The following is a 17222-nucleotide window of genomic DNA, read 5'->3' on the forward strand; positions in this document are numbered from 1 at the left end:
ATTTTGTCATGGTCACGCGACCTACCTGCGTCATTTGCGTCGCATCACTCCCATTCATAAATTCGCTCACGGGGCATCATGGGATAGCGCAGCGTGCATGGGATGCGCACTCCAGAATCTTGCCGGAAGTAGTAAGTCATCCGGGTACTTCTCGCATACTGATTTTCCAATTCTATGAATTCGGACATACTACTCGGCTCGCTTACTGATTTTAGTGTACTATATAGTATGAAAGTATGCGGTTTCGGACGCAGCCTATGTGAATGTCCCACTTCAGATCCTGAGAGATGGTGGTGCCCAGGAACCTGAATGACTCTACTTCAGCCACAGAGCTGTTCATGATGGTGAGTGGAGGGAGTGCCGGGGGTTTCTCCTGAAGTCCACTATCATCTCCACTTTTTTGAGCATGTTCAGCTCCAGGTTGCTGTATCTGCACCATAAAGACAGCCGGTGCACCTCCTGTCTGCATGCAGACCATAGACTGTAAAATATATGGACGTAGTATCCGTGACGTCACCCATAGGTTTCTGAAGAGTGCAAAAGAAGCAACAAGTAGGCGCGGACAACCGTCGCCATTGTGTTCGCGCGTCATCGCACTCACGGCGGGATACCAAACAAGGGCAAAGAGGCGGAGAGTGAGCGGAGCTACAGACACTGCTGGCATTTTGCTTGGACCTGCCTCAGACACACTTTACTTTGGGAGAACGCTTAATACTTTATCACCTGCGACTCGTTTGTGTTCTGACCACATGTGCTTGGCTGTACACTATATCAATAAAGTGTTTAGACTTTTAAAAACACCGCTGTAATACATTGAGCCACTAAGTATTGTACTTATGATGTTTTCCTAGAGGAGGAAAACGCGAATGTCTTCCAAACACTTCAGATATAGTCTGTGTTAGTAAATGCAGGACTATTGATGAAATCCAGCATAACACTGTATGATAACACTTCTGATGACTGATCTAGAGCCTACAGCTAATCAATCTGTCAGATTCTGGAGTTCATTACAGCTCTAAAGAACATTATACATGATAAATGATCTTAAATAAAACAAATACATTTATAGAGATGGTCTATAAGTATATAACTTTACTCACATGGTAAACGGAGGCCACGTGATTGGTTTGTGAGCACAATCAAGTGCACACAGCATCCCATATCATCTGATAATTGTAGGAAATAATCCCAAAAGGCAACTGACTGTGTAAAGCCACATAAAACAACACAGAAATATGATGAACATGCCGAAATCAGCGGCTAATCTGACGGAGTCAGCTGAGGTGACGTGATGGTGACAGTGAGACCTAGCTGTCAATCAAGTGGCCACGCCCTTAATTATGCAAACTTAATATAACCTAATATAAAGGAAACTGATGAGTGAAATTCACCCCCCTCACAGTTGTCATGAAGGGTAATATTAGCTTTATAAACCAAAATTGTTCTTTGTATCAGGCTGTAAACACCTTTTTTCTGCTGTAAAATCTAACATTGGGCTAAATTGAAATTTGCTCTATTATGGAGCCAGGACTAGCGGAATTTCGATGAATTGCAGTTTCAGTTACTTCCGTATTGGCCTCCCGAGGGAGAGCGGGAGTTTGCCACTTAATGCAGACTCATCACCGTTCTGGATGAGGCCGATAACAGTAGTGTTGTCTGCAAACTTCAGGAGCATGGTGAAGGGTCTTTTGGCTTCAGTCGTTGGTGGACAGGGAGAAGAACAGTGGGGAGAGAACACATCCCTGGGGGGCACCAGTGTTGAATGCGGCTGCCGGGTGTGATTTTGCCCATTCTGACTAGCTGTTGTCTATCTGTCAGAAAGCTGGTGATCCATTGACAGACAGAGCTAGGAACAGAGAGCTGGGTCAGTTTGTACTCGAGCACTGATGGGACGATAGTGTTAAAGGCAGAACTGAAGTCCACACACACACAATCCTTGCATAGTTCAACTTCCCATGTTGACTGCATCATCCACAGACCAGTATGTTGTGTGTGCCCGCGTGTATGTTGTGTGCGTGCGTGTGTATGTATTTCTGGCACGTCTGTCCTTCAGTGGTGTCTCTGCGAGTGACAGATTGCAGTGATGTGATCAGAGGAGACGCCTCATTAGTTCAGGAGTGTGTTGAGCTGTAATGACACACTCATCACACACAGACCAGAACACATCTATAAGGTCAAAGCCAGTGGGTGGCCGGCCACACACACATACACTCAGACAGATAATCAGACACACATACATAGTAAATCAGACAAACATGCGTATACAGTAACTTACTACACAGTACATATATACACATCCATAAGTTTGCTGGTTTGAGCCTTGACTACATATGCTATAGGTGAATTGGGAAGCTAAATTGGCCCTAGTGAATGTGTGTGAATGATTGTGTGTGGATGTTTCACAGTACTTGGATGCGGTTGGAAGGGCATCCGCTGTGTAAAACATGTGCCTGATAAGTTGTTGGTTCCTTCCGCTGTGGCGACCCTAAAATAAAGGAACTAAGCCAAAAAGAAAATGAATTAATAAACACACATACATACACTGTAACACACAGACACAAATGCATTTACATGCACAAACCTTCACTGACTTACTGACATGCACACAATTAATTATGTAATTAATTGTTTGTGTAAAAGTCTGGAAATATTTATGTCTAATTCTGTAGCTAATGACAATATTTATTTATTTATTTTTTAATTTAAATTTAACACTGCCTGATTTTTTTTATTAAAATCAGAACAGATAACAGATTTTTCGGTGTGATATTTGCATTTATATTAAGCATTATTATGAAAGTATATGTATTAAAAGTATGTATTATTTTTAGTTAAATTATTTGTATGTGCTTTTTGTCATTTTGTATTACTTATCAATAATATTTTTTTAACTTGAACTTTATTTTAGTGTTAGTAATTTTGCTACTTCAATCTTTGATCAAGTAAGATTGTTTCTGCTTTATTTCAGTGACTAAGTAAAAAAACCCTATATAGCTTTATTTTAAACACCAGCAACACTGTAAATTAAATTCAAAGCATAAAATCATAATTAAAAAAAAATGAATAAATAGAAATAACTAAATAAAAATTAATACATAAATAAATGAAATAAAATATAAATTAAATTAAAAAATGAAGAAATGAAGAAGTAAGTGAAGAAATTGATGCATGAATAAATAGATGAATAGAAATAAATAAATGAATAATTAACAATGATAAATAAATAGCAATACAAATGAATAAATAAATGAATAAAACATAAATAAATAAATAAATAACAATAAATAAACAAATAAAATGAAATAAAATAAATTAAAATTGAAAATGTGTGAATGAAGGAATAAACAAAAAAATAAATAAAAATAATTAATAAATAAATGAATAAAAACAAATAAATTGTAATATATAAGTAAATAAATAAATTACACAAATTAAATAAGTTAAAATAAAATCAAATTAATGAATAAATAAAATTAAATAAAAATGAAATAAACAAATTAAGTAAATGAAGAAATTAATAAAGGAATAAATAGATAAATAAATGAATAAACAGCAATGATAAATAAATACATTGAAATAAAAATAAATAGAAATAAAAATGAATAAATAAATAAATAAAAATAAATAAACAAATAACAATAAATAATTTTTAAATTAAAAATATGAATAAATACAATTAAAATGAAATAAGTGAATGAATGAATAAAGAAGTAAATTAAGAAATGAATGAATAAATAAATACATGAAATAGAAATAAATAAATAAATAGATAAATAACATAAATGAATAAATGAATGAATGAAATAATAAAATACAATGAAATAAAAATAGTAAACATAAATATACAGAGTGTGTGCGCGTGTGTGTGTGCAGGATGTGTGAAAGATGATGGACACACCGGTGTGTTTGTGACGTTCCTGTCTGAAATGACTGTATGGCCTGAGGTCACAGCGCAGCGTTATGAGATCCATCTTTGGAAAAATCAATCGTGCTACTAATCAGTGAGTTTCGCCGTGCTGAAATCAAGGTGTTGAGCTGTGGGTTTATTAGCCTGTGCTGTTGTGGGGCTCAGCTGGGATAAACCTACAGCGGGTCAGGACAGGTCGACATGCTTAAACAACATCACAAACACTGTTTTCAGGATGATCCGTCCTCCAGATCTGTCCACATGAGTGAAGGGTTCAGTCACAGGGTCACAACCTCTTCTGCTCCCTTCATACTCCTTTCATCTGGTTAGGTGTTTTATGTTGTTTTCAATAGGGAAGTTGTTTGGTGTTTGTGTCTAGTTTACACTTCATTAGCTTAACGTTGTTGAAGTTTCTTTTTGTACTTGATTTGATTTATTTATTTTTAAACTAAACTAAAATATCATACATAAAATATCATTAACAAATATATATATATATATATATATATATATATATATATATATATATATATATATATATATATATATATATATATATATATATATATTATATATATATATATATATATATATATATATATATATATATATATATATATATATTTGTGAATGATATTTTAGTCCACTCACCATGTTGAAGTGTGTGTGTGTGTGTGTGTGTGTGTATGTGTGGTTGAAAATGGAGTGGGTTGAAGCACAAGCTTATTATTTTCCCACCCCATTACCACATGCATCATTTATTTATTACCTAAACTTATTTCTAGGCCTGCACGGAATCTGCGCACGCAGATTTCTGCAGATTTTTAGCCCATTATTAATTCTGTTTATTTAATTGAGTAAATGTCAATTTATTGAGTTTTTTCACTACTTACAGTAATATTATTGACTAATATGAAAATGTTCATCTAATTTAAAGTACAATGCAGTTTGTACAGTAATATTTTCTGTCTTTTAGATACACTACATGAGAGACTTGCTTTGTTTACAAAATAAAGTGAATCTAATTAGATTTGCAATTTAAATATTAAATAAAAGTTAAAAAGGTATTACTTTTTATTTCACATATTCAGGTTTTAGTTATGATACTCCCAAAATAATTCCGCAGAAATCTGCAGATTTTTACCAAAATTCTCCGTAGAAATAGCAAAAAATGTCAGCAGACTTCGTCTGGCCCTGCTTATTTCTTCTTTTACTTATTTCTTCTTTTTACATGAAACACATTTTATCCTTTTGGCATCTTTGACATATTATATGTCAAAGATGCCACTCTTTACATTTAGATATGACGATTTATGATTAACTGTTGCCTATTTAGCCGGGCTTCCAACCACGCTATCAAACCTCTTCAGCTGCTTCAGAACGCAGCAGCACGAGTGGTCTTTCATGAACCTAAAAGAGCACATGTCACTCCGCTGCTCATCCGTTTGCACTGGCTGCCAGTTGCTGCTCGCATCAAATTCAAAGCTCTGATGTTTGCTTACAAAGCGACTTCTGGCTTTGCGCTTTCTTATCTGCTCTCACTTCTGCAGATCTATGTGCCCTCCAGAAACTTGCGTTCTGCGAATGAACGTCGCCTCGTGGTTCCATCCCAAAGAGGGAAGAAATCACTTTCCCGAACTCTCGCTTACAATCTGCCCAGTTGGTGGAATGAACTCCCTAACTGCATCAGAACGACAGAGTCACTCGCTGTCTTCAAGAAACCACTAAAAACTCAACTATTTAGTCTCCACTTCCCTTCCTAATCTGCAATTGCCTCTCTGGTTCTACCGCTAACTGTACTACCAAATAAATAAATAAAAAAACAAACTACTAATGTTTTGCTACTTACATTTTACATACCTGAAACTTGCTTACAGCACTTATAGTTGTGTAAATTGCTTCCTTGTCCTCATTTGTTAGTCGCTTTGGATAAAAGCATGTGCTAAATGACTAAATGTAAATATTCTCATCAATAATGTTAAGCACAAAAGTTCATAACATAAAAAACGTAAAAAAATAAATCCTACCTATGAAATGTTCTGCCTTTAGGCTTTGTTCTCTTTGTCTGCTCATTACTACACCCATACACAGCGCTAAAGTCCAGCATCTTCACATTGGCACACTATCTTGACCAGTGCGGTTGAATGACCTTTGTCCTGGGAGCACTGTACAAATGTTGTAGTGCTATTGACGCATGCTCAGGGTCCCTATGCAATATCTAGTGTATGATAATTAGTTTATGTTAGTAAATACATTAACTAATGAAAACTCATTGTAAAGTGTCACCGGTGACCTAATCGAATTGTAATGTGTCAACGTGAAGGAATTGTGTGGAACCAAGCATTACTTAAAGTGTATCCTGCGATGTGACTGATCACATTGTGTTATCGATGCTGAAACGATATATTGTGCAGCTCTAAATCCAGCAATAGCGTCTCTCCGGTTTGGAGCACAATAAGCGGCACTCAGTGTGATGAGAGCGATGGCCCGCAGTGCTGAAGCTGAATATCTGTGCCGTCAGCTCTTTCTTCTGCTCGCAGAGGTGACGCCAAGGTGAAGGCAGACGCGCAGGAAAGCTTGCAAATCATTGATATTCTGACTCGCAGGCTGCAAATGGCTCGCTGGCAGATGGAGTCTTTGTCAGTGGAGAAAAATGGCAGCGAGGGAGAAGCTGCGCTGTTTTTTTTCTGTTTTTTTTCTCTCTCTCTTGAACAGAGATGACCTTCCTCGCTTAGAGTCAGTGCCGCTACTTCCATCAATTAACACCGTCTCTTTGTCTACTCTATGTGAAAGAGCATATTATGCATCTTTAGGATATTTTAGGCTGTCTTGATGAAGGTGATCAGGACGTTGTGTTTGAGTACGGAAAGACTTGCTTGAATTTTCTCTGTTGTGGCAGATTATTTAATTCAAGTTAGCAATCAAGATGGTTAAAAGGGCTTTATGTAAGTATTTGACTATTCTAAAGCATAAAAATACCATAATATGTTTGCATATATTTGAGAAACATGCTGAGGGAACACTCTTGTTTATCTGGAAAACAAAGCTGAAGTCAGATATTCTGCTTTCAAAATGTGCATTACGTGCTGGAACGTCTGTCTTTGTTTTGGTTCCTTTAACCCGCCCACTGCCAGTTTAGCCAGTTATATTTCTGCACTTCAGGTTGCCTTCAGGATTGATTTTTATAACATAACTGAGTGACCAAAGCATACACGTAGCGCTCACCCGCTCTGCATGCACTGCTTGACATGAATGAATCTGTTAACGATATACCTGTGCTGTTCTCACGGGTGCTGTCTGATATTGCACTGATGTTTTTGACATATACTGTACCTTATTATATGCATAAGTCATGTTAATAGCAATGCCATCTTTTTATGAGTAGCAATGTTAGTTTACTCAGTGCAAGCCCGTTTGCAATGGTGTACATGGTGTTAAATTTTAAATATAGCTGCCACTAGCACGGCGGACAGCATCTGACGATTATATGAAGGATTAAACATATATATATATATATATATATATATATATATATATATATATAAGAGAGAGATAGATATATATAGATGTGTGTGTGTGTGTGTGTGTGTGTGTATATTATTATGCAATTATTTTAATTTGTCGTCCAACTGTGTTTCTTAACGTTTTTTAAAATCTTGAATCTTCTCTGGGCAAATTACAGTTGCAACACTCATCCTTTATACATTTTCCTTCAGTGAAGGTTTTCCTGTGCTTTTTTTCCTGAGCTAATCGCACAGCACGGGAAACCCTGCACGAAAAAACTGCTGTTGTTGAGCAGATAGGGCAGCTGCTAATTGTTTTACTTTGTGTAAGAGCTGAAGGCCTAATGTTTTGTTTCATTATGTCTTTTAATGTTATATTCCTTCATTACTGCGACCGATTCCTGGCAAATTAAAGACACATTTCCCGCTGACTTCCTTTTTCTTGATTGCGCCATGGCTTGCCAAAATGTGATTATCAATTATGTTTCCTTCAGTTTGGTCGGTTCGTTTTTACGTCATAACAAGAACTGCTGCTTAATTGAAGGGATGTGATAGTGACACTCGGTGGCTATATATATATATATATATATATATATATATATATATATATATATATATATATATATATATATATATATATATATATATATATATATATATATATATATATATATATAGCCACCGAGTGTCACTATCACATCCCTTCAATTAAGCAGCAGTTCTTGTTATGACGTAAAAACGAACCAACCAAACTGAAGGAAACATAATTGATAATCACATTTCCGTCCATGCTAAATCTACGCCCATGAATCTGATCCTAAACATGTAATAAATAATTAATTAATTAACCCAACACTTTTTTTGATATATTCCACTCAAATTTTGATTGAAATAACCCAGCATTTTTATTTTTTTGTCATAAATAGATGTTTTTTTTTTCCTTCACCATAAATTATCATAGAATTATGTGATTTATTTTGCTCTTCATGCCTTATAAACTAGGTTAATCATTAAAGCAGCGGTCCTCAGAGGGTTAATTGCAGTTAAATAAGCCTAAATATATGAAATACAATGTGCTACATTTATAATGTGCTGTTTAATTATAATACATGTAAAAAGACTCAGAGAGGATTGTTTGCAGCTCTTGTTTACTCTGTCTTGTTTAACAATTAGCATAATTAATGGGACTTAACTATCCCGGTCATTAAACAAGATTCTTAATGGATTACATTTAATGATTTAAAGGCTGTTTTATGGAGTGAAGTAATTACCCACATTCACTGTCCAAACACAGAGCTGCTTTCTGCTGCCGCTGACAGCAAAGATATTAGAAGTCATTGTGTTTGCACTAAAATTCTACTGTTGATTTTGTATTTAAATGTATGAGGGAGGAAGCCGTTCAGAAACAGATTACATGACTGGTTCAGGTTTGTAATCACACAAATGCATGTATTGTTTCATGTTCAGAAATGGTAGCGGATGAATGTATAGCGTGTGGAGTGTGAATATCGTCTGTGCTGTGATGTGCATGTATTGCAGGTTGATGGTTGATTTTCATTAGCGCCCTCATTGACATGCACGCTGTGTCTTCCTGCACCAGAATGCACATTGTGTCGGACTGCGGCTTGTCATTGTTTGAATATTGAGTGATTTTTTTTTTTTTTTCTAGGAAAAGAAAAGATATGGATAAAGGTTGCAGTACATTTATGAATGGACAGACATGTAATGTGTGTGTGTGTTTGTATGTATATATATATATATATATATATATATATATATATATATATATATATATATATATATATATATATATATATATACTTTTAACTTTTCTTTTGGAAATATTTCCCAAATGATGTTTAACAGAGCAAGGAAATTTTCACAGTATGTCTGATAATATTTTTTCTTCTGGAGAAAGTCTTATTTGTTTTATTTCAGCTAGAATAAAAGCAGTTTTACTTTTTTAAAAAGCATTTAAAAAGCAAAGACAAAGTTATTAGCTCCTATTAAATTAAGCTATCTTTTTTCGATAGTCTACAGAACAAACCATTGTTATACAATAACTTGCCTAATTAGCCTAATCTGCCTAATTAACCTAATCAACCTAATTAAGACTTTAAATGTCACTTTAAGCTGTATAGAAGCGTCTTGAAAAATATCTAGTCAAATAATATTTACTGTCATCATGGCAAAGATAAAATAAATCAGTTATTAGAGATGAGTTATTAAAACTATTCTCTTTAGAAATAAAAAAAAATCTTCTCACCGTTAAACAAAAATTGGGGAAAACAAATAAGGGGGCTAATAATTCAGGGGGACTAATAATTCTGACTTCACCTGTATATGTCACTGGTGGAACACTAAGGCCCTGTTTCCACTAGTGCGTTTTAGTTTTAAAACAGCATTTTAGAATGAAAACGATCCGTGTTCACACTAGCGTTTCACCCAGCGTTTCTGAACAGCTCTCCGTCTACATTACATTGCTGAAAACCCACATCACATGACCACACACACACACACACACACACACACACACACACACACACACACACACACACACACACTGGCATGCGCTGCAGCATATCTAGCCAGATGAGAGCTGTGCTCATTGAACTGTTCATTAAGGATCTACCGCTGGATCCAATCTCACTATATTTGTTAAACGTGAAATTTCATTCATCTTGTTGTCTTTATCTCTCGACATATTCCTGACTTTGGTGTTTTGAATCGATTTTACTTGTTCTCAGGTAACGTTTTTTGGCTGAGCGCAAAGATAAGTTAGTAATTAATGTAACCACATACATTCTGTATATTGACTGATCGCTGGCCTTTATTTCCTATAATGTATAAACTTATTGTACGTTATACTTTTATAATGGCCATTATCGATTATTAAAATTGATATTCAGCAAAAGAGAGGGTATGTTACGTATTTTCAATGAAAATGAAAGGAGGCAGTATGTTATAGGCTTAGTGTTATAAATATGCACACTCATATATGCAGAACGACGCCTCAACATTCTGCTGTCTGTTAAGTTGTTAATATCAAAATGAAAATAGCAGTTCGTTATATCATGTTTTCATTTTATTCATTTTATTAAGACCATGATGTGAATAAGGTTATAGAGTGCACTGTTTCCTTGGAAGATTTACCGACGTATCCTCTGGAGTCTGTTTTCCATATCAAACTTGTGAAGTCTGAACTTACAAGAAGAGGATGCAGGACTGAACTGTGTGTAGGCTACTTAATATTAAGGAAAAGCCACAAATCAGAGAGGCAAATGTCTGCAGCCCCGCCTCCGTTTTCAGATGTCTCTATTTTCCCCCATCCACACTGAGACGGAGCAGCAGAATGTAAACGGCCTCTTTAGCATTTCCAAAAGGCTCCGTTTTTGGCGCGTGAAAACTCTGGCGTAGTGTGGACGGATGACGTAACCGTAGCAAAACTTGTGCGTTTTCAAACTGAATCGCATTAGTGTAAACGGGGCCTAAGGCACTCGGCCTGTGTCCTCGAGCCAACGCACACCTTCCACCAGTGCTGATATACACTGCTACTTGTGTGATATTGCTCATACACACACAGACATACACACACAGAGAGACAGGCAGACAGACAGTGGTTCTAATGTGGAAAAGAATAATCAAAGAAGATACTGTTTTATATATATATATATATATATATATATATATATATATATATATATATATATATATATATATATATATATATATATATAATTTATATATATATAATTTATATATATATATATATAATTTATATATATATATATATAATTTATATATATATATATATATATATATATATATATATATATATATATATATATATATATATATATATATATATATATATATATATATATATATATATATATAATATATATATATTTATATATATATATATATATATATATATACATATATATATATATATATATATATATATATATATAAATAAATAAATATATATATATAAATATATATATATATATATATATATATATATATATATATATATATATATATATATATATAAATTTATATATATATATATATATATATATATATATATATATATATATATATATGGGCTAAGAAAGCTGTACAATGTTTTTAAATTCTTTTTTTATCAACCATTTTTTATATGTAATTGATAGGAGAACAATATGCATTAAATATGAACTGCTATTTTCATACATAAATAAATAAATGAATAAATAAAATGTCTCGTTTAACATGCAAAGGTAAATGTTATAATGAACTAATGAGGTATGAGGTCATTTAAAAATAGTATCTCAAACATATCAACATTTCCCCTTAAACATGATGCTGTTGTTTGATTCATACATTTAATAATCATATTCAAGCACTAAGAATGATCCTGTTTTCCCTGATGCATAAATGTGAGGCCACAGGTGACAACAGAGCCGCAAACCAGCAGTCCAATCAGATCGCATCGTTTCGAATAAATCACTCCAGACTTGAATTGGTGATAGATGCCTGGGGAATTTCCGTGCATGCTGAGTGCTATAGGAAAACGTCTTTTGCATATTTCTTTCACTGCTGGGAATTGATTGTGCATCTGGGGCACAGAATATCCGTGCAATAGCAATGCTTCTTGCTGGTTTTACTTTCACATCAAGCGATTAGACGAGCTCATGCCACTTGTAATTTGTTTCTAAAGGGTTGCTTTTTCAACGTTTGCAGTCATTTGTGTTAAAGTGGCAGTATAATGTGATGAATCCTCCTCTTGGCAGGGCTTTCTGCTGTTTAGAGATGAATGAGTGTTGGCCAAGGGCAGTGCCAGTGTGTTTGATGGCGTTGATGATTTATGATTACTTTAACAAGGCGATTTGTTTCTTAGCATTTAAACAGTGATGGCGCACGCTTTCCTGGAAGACCCCATTGAGCTGTTGATGGCTATGAGCTAAGATACGATCATTAATAGATGACGCTTTGTGCCTTTCAAAATGGAGAATTTTCAAGAATTATTGAAGTCATAATTATTAGCCCTCCTGTATATTTTTTTCCTAATGTCTGTTTAGCGGACAGAAGATTTTTTTAACACATTTCTAAACCTAATAGTTTTAATAACTCATTTCTGATAACTGATTTCTTTTATCTTTGTCATGATGCCAGTAAATACAGGGTACCCCCAGGATCCTCCAAATAAAATTCAAGGCTTTTTAAGAGCTTTTTAATACCATTTCAAATGAAATTCAATGCCAACTTTCTACCCATTCTGACAGAAATATGAGGGAAAAATGTCAAATCTGTATAAATTTTGAAGCCTAGAAAATAATTATGTTATATTTAATATATTAGTTATATTTAATACATACGCAACAGCGTAACACACATTTGATTTTTAATAAACAAATGCATTTGAACTTGGTGTTGAACACTATATCCTTCTCAGCTCTGCTGCCTTGGCTGCAATTTTTTTGGAGGCTGTCTGTATAAACTTCAGCATTCATCTCATTCACACACACTCACACACACACACGTGCGCTTGCTCGCTCGAGAGCGATTTCCCGACTGCTCCCATGCTTTATTCGGAAATGTATTACCGCGCCACAAGAAATTTGTTGGGGAATTGGGCCGGTGTCCTGCACAGTTTAGCTCCAACTCTAATCAAAAACATCTGAACATGCCAATCAGTGTCTTCAAGAGCACTAGAAATCCATAAACAGGTGTATCTGATTAGAGTTGGAGCTAAACTGTGCAGGACACTGGCAATCCAGGAACGAGTTTGCCCACCCCTGTATAAGCCTTTAAAAAGTATATAAGAATGCATATTTTGTAGACTCTAAAGCCGGGGTGCCTAAACTTGCTTCTGGAGGGCTGGTGTTTTACAAAGTTTATTTCCAACCCCATTCAGACACACCTGGGCTAGCTAATCAAGCTCTTATCAGGCTATCCCTGCAGGTGTGTTGAGGCAAGCTAAAATCTGCAGAACACCGGCCCTCCAGTTTGAGCACCCCTGCTCTGAATATTTAATGATATTAGATGATGAGAGAGGTTATTTATATGTTTTCTTTTTCAATATAATGATCTCAATAGTTTTGACCATCAAATGCTTTGAAACAGTGAATCATTTTGCGAAGTAATTGGTTCAATTGTTTGAAGCATTGAAAAGCTTTATTTCAGCCATCACTAAAGCTGCGCTCACACTGGACTTTTCTCCCCATAGACTTCCACTCCATACGCACAGGAATGGGTCAGACCGGAAACGGAAGTTCGTGTGTCAAGTTTCGCAGTTCACTGCGTTGCAAAGATCAAGCTTGGTGAACTCTGACCTGCGAAATCGCATCACTTGACTTTGTGAGACCAATCGAGGATCAAAACATGACCTCTGGAGAGAAATTTAAAATATGGACCAATCGCTTGCTTTTTTTTTTAATGTCTAAGCATCTTGTTTAATCCTGTACTACAGAACTTCGCAAGCTCAAACTCGAGTGTGACCGCAGCTTAAGACGAACATTCTGAAATGGGTATTCAATTTCCAGGCCAATCAAATCAGACTTGGCCAGCTGACCAATCAGATAAGAGCTAATATATGTATGTAAATTATTCAATGTTGTTTTGCATAAATTTTTCTTTTCGTAACTGATTGGTTGAAATGATAAATAAATAATTAATAAATAAATAATTTATTTATTAATAAATAAACAAAAACTAAATAATTAAATTCATTTATTATTATTATTATTATTATTATCGTCGGGAGAGGTTGCTTTAGAGATGCGTCTCCGCTTTCGGTCGGAGCCCACCTATGTTGGAATGATGGCTGAAGTAGAGGGAGACGTGTGAGTTATATTGCGGTCACGCCATGGCCGTCTGCGGTTCCGAGAAGGTCTGTGCTGTGAGTTTATCGGACCAGATTATCCACGGCCTCTCACTCCAAGATGTCAACAAAAATAGTTTGATTATGCAATGCACGCTGTACGAACTGAGATTGCAACAAGTAAAGTTTTACAGCTTAACGTAAAAAGCACATGCCGGTAAGTGTCAATATTATCCCAATTTGAACCATATTAATGATAAATATGGGTCAACTAAAGAAACTGCTGTATAATGGAATAACTGATTAGCCCTGCACATATAAGTCATTGTTAACCATTAAAAATATAACATTTAAACATCAGCCTATTTTTTTTTACATAAAAATGTTTATATATATATATATATATATATATATATATATATATATATATATATATATATATATATATATATAAACATTTTTATGTAAAAAAATATATATATTTGTCAGAATTATTAGCCCCCTTTCCACAATTTCAGTTTAATAGAAGGACGATTTTATCAACACATTTCTATAGTTTTAATAACTGATCTATAATAACTGATTTCTTTTATCTTTGTCATGATGACAGTAAATAATATTTGACTAGATATTTTTCAAGATACTTCTATACAGCTTAAAATGACATTTAAAGGCTTAACTAGGGTAAATCGGCACCTTAAAAAGGTTTTAAAAAACTGCTTATATTGTAGTCAATATAAAACAAGAAGACTTTCACCAGAAATAAAATATTATAGGAAATACTGTGAAAAATGTCTAGCTCCTCTGTTTAACATCCTTTGGGAAATATTTGAAAAAGAAAAAAATCACAGGAGGGCGAATCATTTTGACTTTAACTGTACTGTATACTATATTATACTTGAGGATAGATTTTGGATACTCTGTCTTTTATACTGTAAAAAGCACTTATTATATGGTCCCAATATGCAGGAAACTGGCAAAAGACCCTGTTACGTTAGATTTGTAAGCGTTTTAAATTACTGTGACACAAGATGTAACCCTGTAAACCACCTTAATAGAGTACAACTTTGTGTCCCTGTAAACCACATATTCCTGTACACACACACACACACAAACACAAACACACACACACACACACACACACACACACACACACACACACACACAAACACACAAACACACACACACACACACACACACACACACACACACACACACACACACACACACACACACACACACACACACACACACACACACACACACACACACACACACACACACACACACACACACAAGCCCTCAGCAGTGTTCATAAAATGTGATGTCACCTTGATCTTGACTCTTTTATTTCCATCTCTGACAGTTTAGGGAAACATTTGCAGAAGAGCTGTTGACCCTCTTGCCCTCTCCTCTATAAATAGCAGAAGTGCATTGTTTATTTGTTGACCGCTGACATTTGAAGTGGCGTCTATCCAAACGTGTCCTTGGCCTTCAGCTGTTATTGTTTATAAAGGACTTCAGTTATTACTAAATAAACAGGCTGGAGAAATAGAGCTTGCGTTCAGTGCTGTTCTGTCATTCTTTTCTTATTTTAGCATTGTGTTGCGTTCAGGGTGATGCATTGAAGGTTTGTGATATTATCCTAAATCTTTCTTATATTGTTTGCATTATTTTTATTTGCATTATTTCATTATTTTTTCTGGTATATTTATGCATTCATTAATTTTCTTTTCGGTTTAGTCTCTATTAATCTGGGGTCACCACAGCGGCATGAACTGCCAACTTATTCGTGACAATCTTGCTGTAAGGCGATCGTGCCACACACTGCGCCACAGTGAAGCCTTCCTGGTATATGTATATATATATATAAATAATAATAGAACAAAAGCAGTTTTACATTTTTTTAACATTTTAAGGTCAATATTATTAGCCCCTTTAAGCTTTATTTTTTTCGATAGTACATAGAACAAACCGTCGTTATACAATAACTTGCCTAATTACCCTAACCTGCCTAGCTAACCTAATTAACCTAGTTAAGCCTTTAAATGTCACTTTAAGCTGTATAGAAGTGTCTTAAAAATATCTAGTCAAATATTATTTATGTCATCATGGCAAAGATAAAATAAATCAGTTATAAGAAATGAGTTATTAAAGCTATCATGTTAAGAAATGTTTAGAAAAAATCTTCTCATCGTTAAACAGAAATTGGGAAAAAATACACAAGGGGGCTATTAATTTAGGGGGGTTAATAATTTGAGACACTGTTCAATGCAGAGCCACTTGGGCTTCAATGAGGGGGAGCTTGAGCTCCAACTCCTCCTCCTATAAGCTGTTTTAATGCATACACCCACTGCACCCCTAAACCCAGTGACATCACTTGTAGAAGAAGTGCAAGGAAGGAGGAGCGGCAGCTCAAGCTCCCCTTTGCTGGAGCTCAGCTCTGCCCAAGTGGCTCTGCAATGAGTACCACTTAAATAATTCTGACTTTAACTATATATATCTATATAGTTAAATTAACTATATATAATTATCATCCGTTATTTTATGGCAAATTTCTGTAATTTATTATCTGCTATTTTACTGTAAATTTTTATAATTTATTATCCGTTATTTTATGGTAAATTTCTGTAATTTATTATCCGTTATTTTAAGGTAAATTTCTGTAATTTATTAATCGTTATATTACGGTCAATTTCTGTGATTTATTATCCGTTATTTTACGGTTAATTTCTGTGATTTATTATCTGTTATATTACGGTCAATTTCTGTGATTTATTATCCGCTATTTTAAGGTAAATTTTTGTGATTTATTATCTGTTATTTTACTGTAAATTTCTGTAATTATCCGTTTTTTTGCGATTAAATTTCTGTGATTTATTATTCATTATTTTACGGTAAATTTCTGTAATTTATTATCTGTTATTTTACGGCTGATTTCTGTGATTTATTATTTGTTATTTTACGGTAAATTTCTTTAATTTATTATCCTATATTTTATGGT

At 34.4% G+C, this 17222-nt stretch overlaps 1 protein-coding gene and 1 long non-coding RNA gene across 20 annotated transcripts in view; one reads left to right on the plus strand and one right to left on the minus strand.

The window, feature by feature from the left end:
* Positions 1 to 17222, plus strand: part of baz2bb (bromodomain adjacent to zinc finger domain, 2Bb) — a 129454-nt gene that overhangs the window by 28420 nt on the left and 83812 nt on the right. The gene's annotated exons all lie outside the window — the stretch shown is intronic.
* LOC147835440 (uncharacterized) overlaps positions 6265 to 17222 on the minus strand; it is a 456431-nt gene continuing 445473 nt past the window's right edge. Inside the window, exon 3 of the long non-coding RNA XR_015500105.1 lies at positions 6265 to 6323. This is a non-coding gene — a long non-coding RNA (uncharacterized LOC147835440). The remainder of the gene's footprint in view (positions 6324 to 17222) is intronic.

The sequence above is a fragment of the Danio rerio genome, chromosome 9, assembly GCF_052040795.2.
Source record: "Danio rerio strain M-AB ecotype USA chromosome 9, GRCz13ab, whole genome shotgun sequence".
Lineage (NCBI taxonomy): Eukaryota > Metazoa > Chordata > Actinopteri > Cypriniformes > Danionidae > Danio > Danio rerio.